Source organism: Prinia subflava, chromosome 1, assembly GCF_021018805.1.
Source record: "Prinia subflava isolate CZ2003 ecotype Zambia chromosome 1, Cam_Psub_1.2, whole genome shotgun sequence".
Classification (NCBI taxonomy): domain Eukaryota; kingdom Metazoa; phylum Chordata; class Aves; order Passeriformes; family Cisticolidae; genus Prinia; species Prinia subflava.
The window spans coordinates 65,921,121-65,935,284 of record NC_086247.1 but is presented as its reverse complement, the minus strand read 5'-3'; the positions used below and the strand labels follow the sequence as shown (position 1 = coordinate 65,935,284).

General features: G+C 42.1%; 1 protein-coding gene across 5 annotated transcripts in view; it reads right to left on the bottom strand.

Moving 5' to 3' along the window:
• Positions 1-14,164, bottom strand: part of PTPN3 (protein tyrosine phosphatase non-receptor type 3) — a 163,160-nt gene that overhangs the window by 120,460 nt on the left and 28,536 nt on the right. Inside the window, exon 1 of one of the 5 annotated variants that reach the window (XM_063398894.1) lies at positions 2,983-3,150. The exons of 3 other annotated variants lie outside the window; for them this stretch is intronic. The gene's annotated coding sequence lies outside the window, so the exon portion shown is untranslated. Of the gene's footprint in view, positions 1-2,720; positions 2,951-2,982; positions 3,151-14,164 lie in introns of those variants that run through there. One more of the 5 variants, XM_063398903.1, reaches the window with a different exon arrangement.

The following is a 14,164-nucleotide window of genomic DNA, read 5'->3' as shown; positions in this document are numbered from 1 at the left end:
TATGGGTTCTCACCAGTGTTGTGCCAAATCCCCCTTGCTGACTAACATCATGCGCTCAACACCATGGAACAAAATGTACACTGCACTGCTACACATAGGCAGCCAGAAGAGAAAACAATGCTACAAACACCAACAAATAGTAGGAGGAAGCAAACCAAATATTTTTTGTGTAATATACTCAAAGCTGTTGGTTTGGTACAACTGAGCAATGTTGCTGTTTCATTTTCCTGTGCAAACTTTTCAGTAGATGAACAGATAGTGTTGCCTCTGAGAGAAATCAGTTCTCAAGTTCACAGTTATGAAGCTTAGGGAATGGGTTTCTCAGTCAAAAAACCAATAAACAAACAAACAAACAATACAACACAACAACTAAAACCAAACTCACACCACAAGATTTCTCTAAAATTTACAATGAACATTTACCACATCTAAAACAGTGAGATTGGTAACTGTGGTCCTCATCACCACTAAACCACATTTTACTTTTAACTGGTTAAGTTTTAATGAACAAATGTCCCTATGCATAGATGCCAGCATGGCAAATATTATTTATGAATGAAGTGACAAAACAGAAGAACTGCTCACTGTACTGTCATGTAGTCCACCTTGGAGAATTTAACATTCATGACTTCTGTGCACAAGACTTTTGGTGTTGTACCTGTGTAAGGTTACTCTTACAGTGTCTGTGTAAAGCTATCGTATACCCATCAGGATGAAAAGTAGGTCACAGTTTAGAAAAGTATGCACAACTGTCTCTGCTGTAATACTGACTACTAAAAAAACAGTCCACCCAAGATCTTTAGAAATCAGCTGATATTTTAGACTCCTGGATTGGATGAAAACATGATTTATCACATGGTAAGTCATGAACATACTCAAGAAGAGATGATACTACCACTAACTTTTTTGTTACTACTTTTTTGTTGCTTCTGTTTGCTGCTTTAAGCGTATTACACCAATAATACAAAATTATTAGTTGACAGGCAGCTATGGAGCTTTACAATTTAATAGGGTATCACTTAACTATAGTTTTATCAGTGTCTTACTTCATACTGAAAGTATTTTGGAATCATAAGGGTAAAGAGTTAAATATTGTAAGGTACAACATGTCACTGTGATATTACCCAATTTTATGTCCTAGAATAATGAACTCAATGACCCACCCGGTCTTAGAATGTACAAAAAGTTGATAACAGAAACATTAGAAATGCCTATTAAGTCAGAGAGACAGAGGGAGAGATGACAAGTGTTAGGAGTTCTTCCAGGAATCCACTGCCAGCCATATTAGAGTGTTTAATGAAACAAAATTAATCTTATCATCACAAGTTGGTCCTTCAAATGAGCTGTTCTGTTAAGAGTACTTCGAACTATGCAGAGTATTACATTTTTTCTTCTGAACTAGAAAACAAGAATGTGTCAGGTATTTGTCACCAACCTATCAAGACATTTTTGCCACAGGACAATGCCAGAGAATGTCAACATCATAAAAATTTAGCATTTGTATTGCATTAGCAAGGAAGTCTTTCTAGATATGGTAACTGAGCAGACCCTTCTCCCCCACAGTTCTGTTTGTTGGCTGTTTCCCTTACGATCAAACTCCCTCAGGTAATAATTTGCTTCTTGTACAACTAGTTTCAGAAAAATTTTGTTTTTAAAAAAGTACAAGTGCAACTGCTCTCCAAAACTAAGTAGGTACTCTACACATCTACCTTCATTTTTTATAAATAATCTTTCAGTGCACCACTGTGAAAAATTAATACTTCGGCAATCTATGTATTTCTACTATAAATACAGTTTGTGAATAACAGAGTAGCAGTACCAATATTTAATAGCATTAAAGAACTAACTTGTTCTGCTTTCAGTTACACAGGCATTAGAGCACTAGCAATTTGTGTGACAGGCTCAAGAGTGCCACAAGGGAAGCAAATATCCTAGCAGGGAAGACAAAAAAAAATCCCAACTGCATCTTTGAGAGAGAGGAAAGGAGCAACAGAAGGAGAGACTGACTAATTACTTCGGATAAGTTCAGTCAAGAGAGGAAATGAGAAGTGCTGCAAGATGAGTGAGAAATTTATATTAAAAGAAGTACCCTATTTTACTGCTGTTGCATCTGTTCCATAACAGCAATGAGGCAAACAGTTGTCACACTTGACATGTATGGGTAAAATATATATGTATCTTAGGTATATTACAGATATACTGGATATTTTTGTATCTCCACAGGGCAAGTCAGCACCCAAAATGCTGAAAAGGACCCGCAGTGGAGCCCCGGCAGCCTTTGAGGTGGGGCACTGCTGGTGACTAGTCTGTGCTCCTGGATCTGCGGGCTTGGGGGTTCTGATGCCCCGGCAGACCCAGACGGGCAGAGGCACGGGCAGGGCCGCCCTGCGCCCGCAGCGCTCCCCTCTCTCCTAAACACGCCCGAGGCACTCAGGGCTCTGAAGTCGGGTGCTCTGCCAACGATTTAGGGGAAAAAAAACAGAAACGGAGAAGAAGCCAAACTCGCACTATATTACAGACAGCAAAGGCGAGCGCAGGGGAGCCCGGGGACGGGACGGGACCTTCCCCATGCCCTCTCCCGGAGCCCGGCACTAGACGCACAAGGCGCGGAGCCCGAAAGAAAGCGGAGGAACAACGCGGAGCGGAGCAGAGCCGTTCCCCGAGGGCACGGCTCGGCTCGGCGGGTGCCGGGCTGACACGCAGCCGGCACGGCCGCTCACCTTCCCGCTCGCTTTCCCCCGTGCCAGCCACCGGGAACAGCGCTCGCCCCCGCTCTCCCGCGGGGCCGGCGGACAGCCAGGCACCGGCGCGGGGCCAGCCGCCCGCCCGGGCACTCCGCCGCCCCGCCGAGGTGCAGGAGAAGGAGGAGGAGGGAGGCGCGGGGGCGGCCCCGGCAGCACCGCCGCCCCCGCCTCCCGGAGTCGCCCCGGCGGCGCCAACTTTCCCCGTGCCCCGCGCCGCTCCCGCCGCCTCGCCCGGTACCTGCCGCGCCGCCCCGCGCCGCCGCCGCCGCCCCGCTCCCCCAGGGGGCGCAGAAGGCCGTCACGGCCGTCGCGGCCGCCGCCACCGTGCAGACCGAGGAGAGCAGGTGCGGACCGCGGGACCACAAAGCCGATCCCGATCCCGCCGCCGGCTCCGGCCCCTGCGCCTGGGTTGGGCGGGCGGGGCGCGGCGGGGCGGGGCGCTGAGGGGAGCCCGCTGCCCGCGCCCGCCCCCTAGCGGAGGGAGCCGGCCGACGGGCCCGGCCCAGGTCGGCCGCCCGCCCCGCCGCTGCGCTCCGCCTCGGCCCCGCTCGGCGCTTGCCGCCGTTCCCTGAGGGGGAACGGGAGCGGGGTAATCCCGGATGGCGGGGCTGGGGCTGTTCCCTCGCCTCCCTCCCCGCCCCGCGGCAGCCCGGGCGGGGACTGCCCCGCCGCCACCTGCTCCCTCACGGCCGTGGTGGCCGCGGTCCCGCCCGGTCCCCCCCTGCCCACAGCTGCTCCCGCTGGCAGCGCGGCACGAGGAGCTGTGGTGGCTGGCCCCAGAGGCGGGCACGAGCTTGGCACGCCGCCGGCTGGACCTGCCAGGGGACGAGGGACCGCGTGTCCCTCGTGCCTGTGCGCCTGGGGCCGGCACCGGAGGTGCGAAGCGTCGCCGCAGGCCGCAGCTGGCGGCACAGCCCGCCCCATGGCCTCCCCTCGCGGGAGGGGCAGCCTGGCCGCCGGCGAGGCGTGGAGAGCCGCCCGAGGGGATGCGGGTCTGCCTCCTGCTGCCCTGGCGGCCCTGCTCCCCGCCGCGCCCAGGGATCAGCGCGGGTCCTGCGAGCGGAGTAACTGTGTCACAGCAACTCTACACCCTGCTAATTAGCTGAGCCTTTCTGCAGCGCTAATTAAGTGAAGCAGAATACCTCAATGGCCAAGCAATCCCCCGGCATGTTTTCTCCAGTTTTAAAGAAATTTCTAGATGCTTGGTCCTTGTGCCCTTATGGCACTGTTGTGCTAATGAGATCAATGAAACAGTCCGGGTTAAAGCATTCAGAAAAACCCTCCGAAACTGTGTGAAACTCGGTTGGTGTTCTCCTGATCTGTTTTGGCCCCTGCCTTCAGCCATCTCTTAATCCAAATGCAGGGGTGGGAGCAAGGAGAGAGTAAACCTATGTCCCAGAAGCTCCCTGCAAGAGACCCAGATCCAGAAAAAAAAATCCCAGAAACGAGCCCGAGAAAAGCATATCAGATGGTTCCTTGACATGGCTGTATTGTTTCAAATTCCAAATTTCCAAGCTTAGTTCAGGGACCTCTGTGCTGCAGTACACAGTGTAAATATGTCTTGTGGAGATGGGGCATTCCAAAAGGTGACTTAGCTCTTGCCGTCTGCTTATCTGTGCTGCTCTTTTAGTAAGCCATTTTTTGGGATGCCACGTTCTTGGCTAGTTTGGAAAAGTAACTTGCAGGCAGCAGCTCTGGTGAAGGTAGAAGAATGGGAGCCAGTTTGAGTGTGTCTACGCAGCACTGCCCATCTGGATTTGAGTACTGGGAGGAGTGTAGCTATGTCACAGGTTTTCCCACCAGGTACAATTCTCACTGCTGCTCAGTGGATTCATAGGATGAATTCCTATTCAGCAAATTCATAGGATTTTGCAGATTTCCTACTGGCCTCTCTGAATGGTTCTGTCTTATGCTCGCATTCACTAATATCTAACCTGAAAAGTGATCTATCCCAAATGTTTGAGGAAGCCAACTAATAATCTGATCTCCTGCCTTTTATTAAAGGTACATAAACTTAATCTTCCATGCATTTAAATCCTAATGCAATATTGACAGGCTTCGTTCTATTTAACTCTTTCTGAGACTCAAAGTGAGAATTAGCTCACTTGTTAATTCTATAACATTACGGCAGAATGTGAGCTTATTTAACTCTGGAACAATTAGAGTGTTAAAAAGCATTGGCATTGCCATCCCAAATCAGCCCGTTAGGTCAGTGTGTTTCCACCAGAACCTCTCCTACATAATAAGTAAGGATTAAACCCATCTAACAGTTTGTGTCCCATGGAAAGACGTTAGATTTTCTTTGAACTGATACTTGGCATTTTCCAAAGTACTTTGCAAGCAATAGTCATCATCTTTTCCTTTAGAGAGAATGCAGGAAAATGCTGCTACATAACAAATGCACAAAGTGAACACATCCCCAAGGGGCAAGCTGCTGCTCCCCATAGTGAAGGTTACTGCATCTTACCCTTCACATAGTCCCATGTAATACTGTAAGAGCATTAATTCAGAGGCATGAGAGCTTATCCATTCCAATTAATCACAGTCAGGCCCTCATGACTTTGGAGATGAAATATGAGAGTATCAGGCCTTTGATTTAGTGGTACAATTCCTGGACTCAGGTCCAAATCTGTGCAGCAGACAACTCTCATTACAAATGTCAGAAATTCTACTGCTGGGCCTTGAAGGAAATATGTACTCCCAGTCTTCCCCTGAGTTAAAACTATTACGTATTTTATCAAGTGCTATCAGTCATCCCAGTGAAGAATATCCCCCACTTTTGATTTGGAGTTGCAGATTTAATAGGAACAGACTGCAGCTTTCTATTATACACAATTACTTTCAGCTCCAGATGTCTGTTCTTGGAAAGCATTTTCCCAAATTCCTTGACTTTTTGGAAAGGCAGAGAATCCTTTAGTGGTTAAGAGCAGGGAAGAGAAAAAAAAATTATTATCTAGGATTGCCACACACCATAGAAGCACTCTCTCTCATCAAGAGATGATTTGTCCCTCCAAATGTGGTATCAGCTTATAGAAAACACTTCTTTATAGTATGTGAATCCTCTACTCATCACCTACTTGTTAAAGTTCTGCTAAATTAGATAAACATTAATTAATTTAGTGTAATTTATTTTCCTAACGCACAATCAAAAATGTTGACAAGATACCAATACCATGAGAATAACAACCTCAAGTTAAAAAGAAAAATCACTACTCCTCTCTGAAAAAAACCCCAACCAAACAAATAAACCCCACAAAACCAACAGGATAAAGGTTGTGTCTGTTATTTTCCCCTTATGTGGCTGAGGCATTATTATTTTCTGTAATTACACAAACACACTCTCTTTTTGCAGGATCATCTCCCATTCACTGTGAGTTTCAATGGCTGCTTCAGCCTTCACTGCACATTACCCCCTACAGACTGGATATCCGCTCTCATCCTCTTGAGTATCCAGCTGAAGACATTTAGGACACAGTTTTTCAACTAAATTCTTGAGTGTTTTTATTCACATCTCTGAGCACTTCTTTAAATAAAAAGAAATCACAACCTGAACCTCTGCTCAGCTTGTTTAGAAAAAAAACAAAAAAAAAGCTCTGTTACTGCTCAGAGGGAAGAAGTCCAGCTGGAGTAACTTCCTGGGCATCACCCAGAAGTGCTGCCACAGGAACCAATGTCTCTGAGAGCAGTTTGGGCATCTGCCTAGCCAGGGGTCAGGTACTGGTTAAAACCAGATGAAGAAAAAACCTGTGAGTAGTGTTACTTTTAATACAAATAAATTCTGCAGTTAGGTTAGTCAGTAGTGATTTGAGGAAAAGTGTGCAACTGTAAAAAGCTGTTGATGTTCTTGTCAATCCCAAGAAATGTTAAAGAGCAGGGTGGATGGATCTCTGAGCCACCTGGTCCAGTGGAAGGTGTCCCTACCACATCAGGGTGGTTGGAACCACATCTTTATGGTCCTTTCCAACCCAGACCCTTCTGTGATTCCATAAAATATGTGTGCATTCATGCACATACAGATTTTCAGAACTTAATCAGCCAAATTTGGGAGGAATTTCTTCATGTCAGCAAAAGACTCCTTGCTGTCAGACTCATGGGCCTGCTAAAGCATCTCAAAAGATAGTTACAAATGGGGAATTTGTGTGACTGTTTTTAATTAACAATTACTTACTATAATTCTTCTTGAAAAAGCAAAATTATGATAATTTCAACCATAGGCAGAAACTCTTGATGGGAAACTTCATCCCAAATTATTAATTCTGGCACAGTTGTAACAGAAGCAGGATCTCTATAAGAAAAATATTTGGCACTCTGAGCAGTGGTCACTCTGCCTTATAGATAGATCTGCATATACAAGCACAGAATAAACTTCTCTCCACTTCTAGAGACACCAAAGTTCTAACCACCATCCTTATCTCAAGTTCACAAGACATTTAAAAACATAAACCAACTACCAAAAAAAAAAAAAAAAAAAAAAAAAAAAAAAAAAAAAAAAAAAAAAAACCAAAAAAACCACCACCAAAACAAACAAACAAACAAACAAACTCAACAAAAAACAAAAACCTAACTAGTTTAAAGTATGTTGACATTATCACAAAACACCAATTTAAGTGAATTTAATAAATGAAGACTGGGAGTATGAATACACACAGACAGTGAATGTTCCCAGCAGTTAGACAGTAAATTGTCTGGCCAAAGTAATTTATGTGCTTGCACAGTCTTCATGGATATTGTCTTCCTCCCACACTTTGGCTGATGTTTCTGAAAGTGCTTACATTTACTTACAGGCATGGAAGAAGCAAGGCATGTGCTGGTTCATGAAATGTGTATCTTGAAATATTGGTTAAACAGAGTGGAAGGACGCCCAAAAAAATGACGCTGGGGATGTGCCTACAATGGTGCACTTACACCTAAACAGTGAAAATTGTATCAGATTGTAAAAAAGTGTTTCTAAGGGAAAGCGTGAAAGTGCAATCAACTCAGCCATTTAAACGTCGATACATTAAAACATATAGATAGGATATTACTTTGCATGTACATGTATTAAAAAATTAAGTAATTATTTTTATATCTACTTTGATTATCTGATCAGTAGTATACTAAATATGTATTTACATGAATATTGGCCCTTCAGTTAACAAGTGTTCATCTCAAATTATCATTTTGGCATAGTTTTCCTTTACTGATCCTTATGGCCACTCAAAGGTTTCCTCTTATCAGTAATATATAATGATTGTAAATTATGAAAGAGGGAGACATATTGCTGGAATTCACAATTTATTTTTTTTAGTCACCTATAACAGTTATTTCCCCACTCCAGGACATATTTTTTTTTAATCTCAAACAGTATGATTCATAGGAAAGACGTATCAAATAATTTTTGTTTTGTCTAAAATTTGCAAACGTTTTACATTTAGCAATTAACCATGAAAAGCATATTTAAATGAATCTTATTTAAATCAACCCAGTATATATATTTAATATAGCTGCACAAGAGAAGCAACACTGTACTATGCTAATATCCTGTAAAACATATTTTGTTCCTTTCAGAATTACCAATCCCTGAAGTAAAACAGGAGCCCATTTTAAGTTCTGCATCATTTGACTTTGAAATGGAGCATTGAAGAAAGCTGCTTTAATTGAAGCTTAAAAGATATGGAATTGAGCCTTTAGGGAGTGTTGGGCACTTTTCTTGTCGTTCTGGTTGATTGATTTGCATGATGTGGGTGGGGAATGTTGTTGATCGGGCTGTCCATTTTAATTTTGTACTGGTTGTGTCAGCTTTAAAGTGAGGGGCGAGCATACAAGCTTTAGTACAGACGCTGTGCTGCAGGCCAAAATAAGTAAAATAGCACTATATACACTCTTGAAAAGTGTGATATTCAAGTCAACTTAGAATATCATATGCTGCATTATATTATTTTTAGTCTCATATTGGGTAAGTGCCTTCTCTTTTTTTTTCTTTTCCTGAATCACATGTATATAAACAAGGTGGAATAAAAGTCTTTAAACCTAACATGTCACTGTCCTGGTTCCTGGAGAAGTACTGTTCTGAATTTAGCACAACCAACAAGCCTTAATGGTGAGACTTGAGATGTCCCCTAAAGAAAAAAAAATCCTAAAGCTTATCTTGCTCTTCTGATTTACATTGCAGGGTATGCCAAATTTGACAGTCATCCTGTGTCTTACCACTGTCCAATATTCTATAAAATCACTCTACTTAAGAGAGGCTGGATCAGTCTCCTAACTTGTTGTTATATACACACCAATTGCAATCAGATTTCTTTTTTTTAAAAAGGCAGAACTCTGCACTTACAAATTATTTATAAACCATTTCTACCCAGGATGTTTAACTGGATAACTGTTCCTGCTGCATTGCTTGTGACACTGCTGCGACCATTGTGAAAATCAGAAGCACCTTCCAACAGATGGCACACAGGCCAATTAGTGACCGTAGTGCTTCTGTGCTACTTGGTGTGCTTATAAGAACGGAACAAAGAGCCTTCCCTTTTGCCTGTGTTATCATACAAAGATGATCATTAACACTCAAAAATGGAGAAAAAAACCCCTGCCACTGAAAAAACAGGTCTCTCTTCCCACCCACTCCCTACGCCATGACAAGGAAACTATGTTTCAGGAGATGAGTAATAGAGGAGCTTTTTTTCTAATGGTTACAATCAATGCAAAAAATAAAACCTTAACTATACTTCTATTAAGAGGTTCTTAATGAAAAGTGCAAATGCCTCAACATTTTTGTATTCAGCGCAATTCAGTCCAGTAGCACATGGGGTTATAATGTACCTAAGGGGAAAGACATAAAGAATTAGGTCTGGAGTCTGGGGAAGTTAAAGCTTGACTAGACTAATTGATTTTGCAGGCTCATGTTTTAAAAACCTATACAGTGAAAATACTAATGAGTTCCTTTTTTGGAGGAATGAGAAGAAGATCTAAATTTAACTATGAACTTTTGGTAACTTTCAGTAACTATGAGATATTTGGCTCCAGGTATTTAGGATATAAAGCAGCTGGAGAGGCTATCCCCTGTGAGCCCTCCAAACATGTCTCAGATATGTCTGATGCTATTTGTTGTGACAGGCACAAAAAAGCAGAGTGTAGGAAAGAACTTAGAAGCTGAATGCGGTAGCACTGAACTACAGATGCCCGTCTCTGGACTAAAATCATAGATTCAGCTCTTGGGCTGCTTCAACAGAGTACATAGGGAAAGTTTTCCAGTTCATGTTGTGTTGCAGAATTGCCAACACACTGAATTAGGAGTGCTTGGTCACTGTCTTCAGCAGAGAGATGCTGTGTCAGGGGTTGGAAGTGCTCCTACACAGGTACCTGTTACATCTCCCATCTCTGCCTCAGGTGCTCCAGAGAGGCACTTTGGTTCACTTGGGATCTGTTTCCACAAGTGTGCTCTTGAGTGTAGGTAAGATTTATGTCCCTGATTTCTGGACTCTAATCAGGACCAGGTATTCTCCAAGCTGTGGTTTCACAGCCCTGTTACTGCAAGTGTGAGTGTGGGCAGGAGTGGAACTCTAGGGACATAGACTGTGCATCACCCACCCCAAGTGCAACCCCAAGGTCTATAGTTTGTTGTCTGGTAAACATTAAGGCTTGTAGTGCAGGAGTTTCAGATTTAGTCCAAATCCCACTATAAACTTTCTAAATACCTCTGTTGTACCTGACTTTTTGTTCTGTTCAAACTTATAAATGAACTCTCATGAGAAATAAGCTCTGAAAAGACTGTCATCCTGCTGTGGGTTACACACATAGAGAAGAACTGAAAGAGATCAACTGAAAGGTGTTAAAATAATTCAGATTTCTAATTCTGACCTCCTGGCAAAGTCCTCAATTACAACATCCCATGTAATATTGCAATATTATGTATTCCTTGTCACAAAGCTATCTTTTTGGAGCTTAGTGAACTGTATTAAAATATTTGCCACCTTTGAGAAGAAACATAACCTCCTGATTTTGTTTTTCTTTGTTACAAAACCATTGGTTAAGTTCAACATGATTTCTCTAAAGTTAGACTTTGAGGCAGCACAAAGCTATTCAGACAATGATATTTAGTTTTTCTTCCCCCTAAATCACCTTGTGAAGGAATTTGCTGTGAAGCTGATGTCCTTGCAAGGCAAAAATAGGAAAATAGTCTCTTAGGTGCTACTTTAGATACTTAGATTGACTCATTCCTGTCCAGAGTAAATAGGAACAAAATTTATTATCCAGGTCTCAGCACTGCAGTCAAGTGCTCTTATTTCTAATTATTCCAAGCAGAGTGAAACACATTTTGCCCAGAGTGACCAGGTGCCTAAGCAACGTTTAGAACTGCTATAGTTAGAGAAAGAATTCTAGTCATTATCTCCTACTTTCCTAGCAAAAAATGAATGCCAGCATTTCTAGATTAGACTTGTGGTAATAGTGGCATCTAATGGCTCTGAAATCCTCAGGATGGTGGAGGAGGACATGCTGATTTTTAAAGGGTCACATATAGTTGTTTTGCCATTTTATTGGGAAAGGTAGGAACATCCCTAGTTCCACTGGGATCTGCAGTTTTTGATGCCCACATGCATGTAGATCCTGTGTGGAGCTAGTCTGCTAATGTGAAGAGTTTGTGTACCCTTGGTTGACTACCATCCCTATAAATAAACAATTATTTAGCATCGTCACACGTTCTTCCTTTCCTGCCTTTCCCTCTATGTGGAATTTTTATAATTCTTGAATTACAATATGACATAATTACCAACATTTCCTCTGGCAGCACTATATCTCTGTAAAGCCTGACAGCTAACAGAAACTGTTTTCAAAGCAGAGCTGATCTCATTGCCGATGCTTGTCCATAAAGATGCTTTGGCATGATAGGATTCTGTATAAACTGATGTGTTTGTTATTGAAACAAACCTTAAATCTTCATATCTATTCAAAAAGGAAAAGAAAAAAGATAGTAACTTCTTTACTGGATGGAAATGGCAAAAGAATTTTGGAAATTTTCTAGTTGCTGAAAGACTATTGTAAGTATGGAAAGAAACAAATTAAGCAGATAAGAATAGGATATTTGGCGTTTATCAAATGATTCCTGACACTTCTCCTCCAAACCTTTCTTTATGAGCCAATAGCCCGAAGCAGCACACACTGAATACTGCTGTAACCTGGTATGCTACTATCTGGAAAATTCAGATTAGACTCTGTTAAAAAATTGTCAAAGAACAGACCACAAAATAAAGGGGTGGATGTGGGAAGGGGAAGGAGAGGTGGCAGTGGTTGTTTACAGTCGGTTAGAGGCTGCTGTTCTGGTCAGAGAATTATTTGGAGCAAAATAGCTGCAATTATAGGTAGAGAATGTAAATGGAAATTTGAATGAAATATATACAGTTATATGACCCAATAACAACTCCAAAAAAGGGCATAAGATGAATGAGTCACTGAGTTTCAAATATAGTTCCCTAATGTAATAGTTTTATAATCAAACAAGGCTCCACTTGAATTAAAGGGAAGTGAGGGCTATATGCTGGGGTCCTACAGCTATGCCTCAGTGACAACAAAGGCAAAGGCTACACAAGTTGTTTCCATTATAAGCAATATAAAAGAGAAGCATTTGCAAAGGGGTGACTCAGACCAGAGGGCTTTCAGTTTGACTCTGATACAGTAGTTCAGATAAATGCGCTCATTATTTGCTATAGCCTGTGACCTTCCCTGATTCATAAATAGTAACATTTCTTTTTCTGCACAATATTTATTTTAACACTGTTACTATTGATTTCACTGTATTTCATCATTTGTTCCAATTGTAAAGTTAGGCTCACTTACTAATATAAGATCATCAGCTTTCTAAAGGCAAAGAAAATAGCAAAGTTGTGCTAGGATTTTAACAGCTGGGAACAGAAATAGCCTTTGACACAATGCTTTTAAACTATTTTTTTTACTACGTGACACAATTTGTTTTTAAAGAACTGTGATGTATCTTACAGACACATGTCTGGCAAAGCATAGTCATTAGAGAGGTAAAACAAACATAATGATCTCTGCTTTGCTGGCCACCAAAACAGCACAGGCAGGGAAGTGAAGAATTTTACAAGGTCCTTTGGAAATATAAACCCAGAGACTATATTGCAAATGTTCTTCCTACCATTTGCAGTGCTGTCTCTGAAGGACATTTCTAATTTCAGTCACAATTTGCATGAAGTGAAAAAGTAATTCAGATAGACTGCTGAAAGGTTTGTGGGTTTAAGGGACCATATATTGCTATAAGAAGCTTCTGAGTGCAAATATGGAAAAATAAGTCACACAATCTCAAGAGATTTTCTTTGCATATTTGAAAAAGGGAAAGGAAACTTCAAAATAATGATAAAAAGGTAACCTATTTTTTCCCCATTTCCCCTCTCCTGCATCACATATACATATTTCTAGAGAGATGAGAAGAATGAACTTCATTGCTGCTCTGCTGCAGATGTCTGTAGAGACAAACTTAAACAATGACTTATTTCTCAGAATAAATAAAACAAATAGTGGCTTTCTTTCCCTGGAAATTTTGGCATCATTTGCTGATATGAAACCACAAAAGAACTCTGGTATTTAAAAGCTGTTAGGACTCCAGTCCAGCCAGCCTTTCTCCTCTCTACAGCTTGAATGAACTGACTTACTCTCAGGAGTGAGCACAGGACGAGAGCACAGGTTTGCCCCTTGGCGTGGGGGACTGCTGTGCAGCATTGCCCAAGCTCATCCTGTCAGAGCAATAGAGCTCAGAGTTTAAGCTGCCCTTCAATCCCTGGTTTAGCATGAGCTTTTTATAAGCTCTCTGGTAGCTTGTTAATGGAACAGTTTGCATTGATTATAATGACACCAAAGGAGTAATTAAGGTGGAATATTTTAACCGTACCTGAATTTAATTTGTCCTATGTTGCTATTCATCTGGTGTGCATATAACCTCACCTTGAAAACATTTATGTAAAGGTAGAAGGTTAAAAAAAAGGAAAGGAATGAAAAAAGTAGATAAAGTAGTACAGTTATATGACAATATTTTATGAGAGAGGGTGCATTTCTGACTGATGTCTCCCTGTCAATACCAAGGCAACTGTTACATGCAAGAGTTTCTTTGAGTTAGCATGTTAAATAAATTCAACCTTAGCAGCTGTGCTGACAACCAGCCTCAGTGTTATAGACCATAAATCCATAAAAATCTTTTCTCCCATCTATTGTGAAATTCAGGAAGTGCAGCTCAAAGAAATGGAAGAGATATAGCAGGCCTGAAGCAAATGCTGAAGAGCTTGTGATCTCCCCGTGCTTATTTATGTGATGCGTCCTACAACAACATTGGCATTTCCTGCAAGTCACATTTGTCTGGGAGTCTTTGGAGATTTGTGGCAGAGAGGGCAATGCATCCTTTCATCTGTAACCTGTGCATGCCTCTTAGGAGTTTC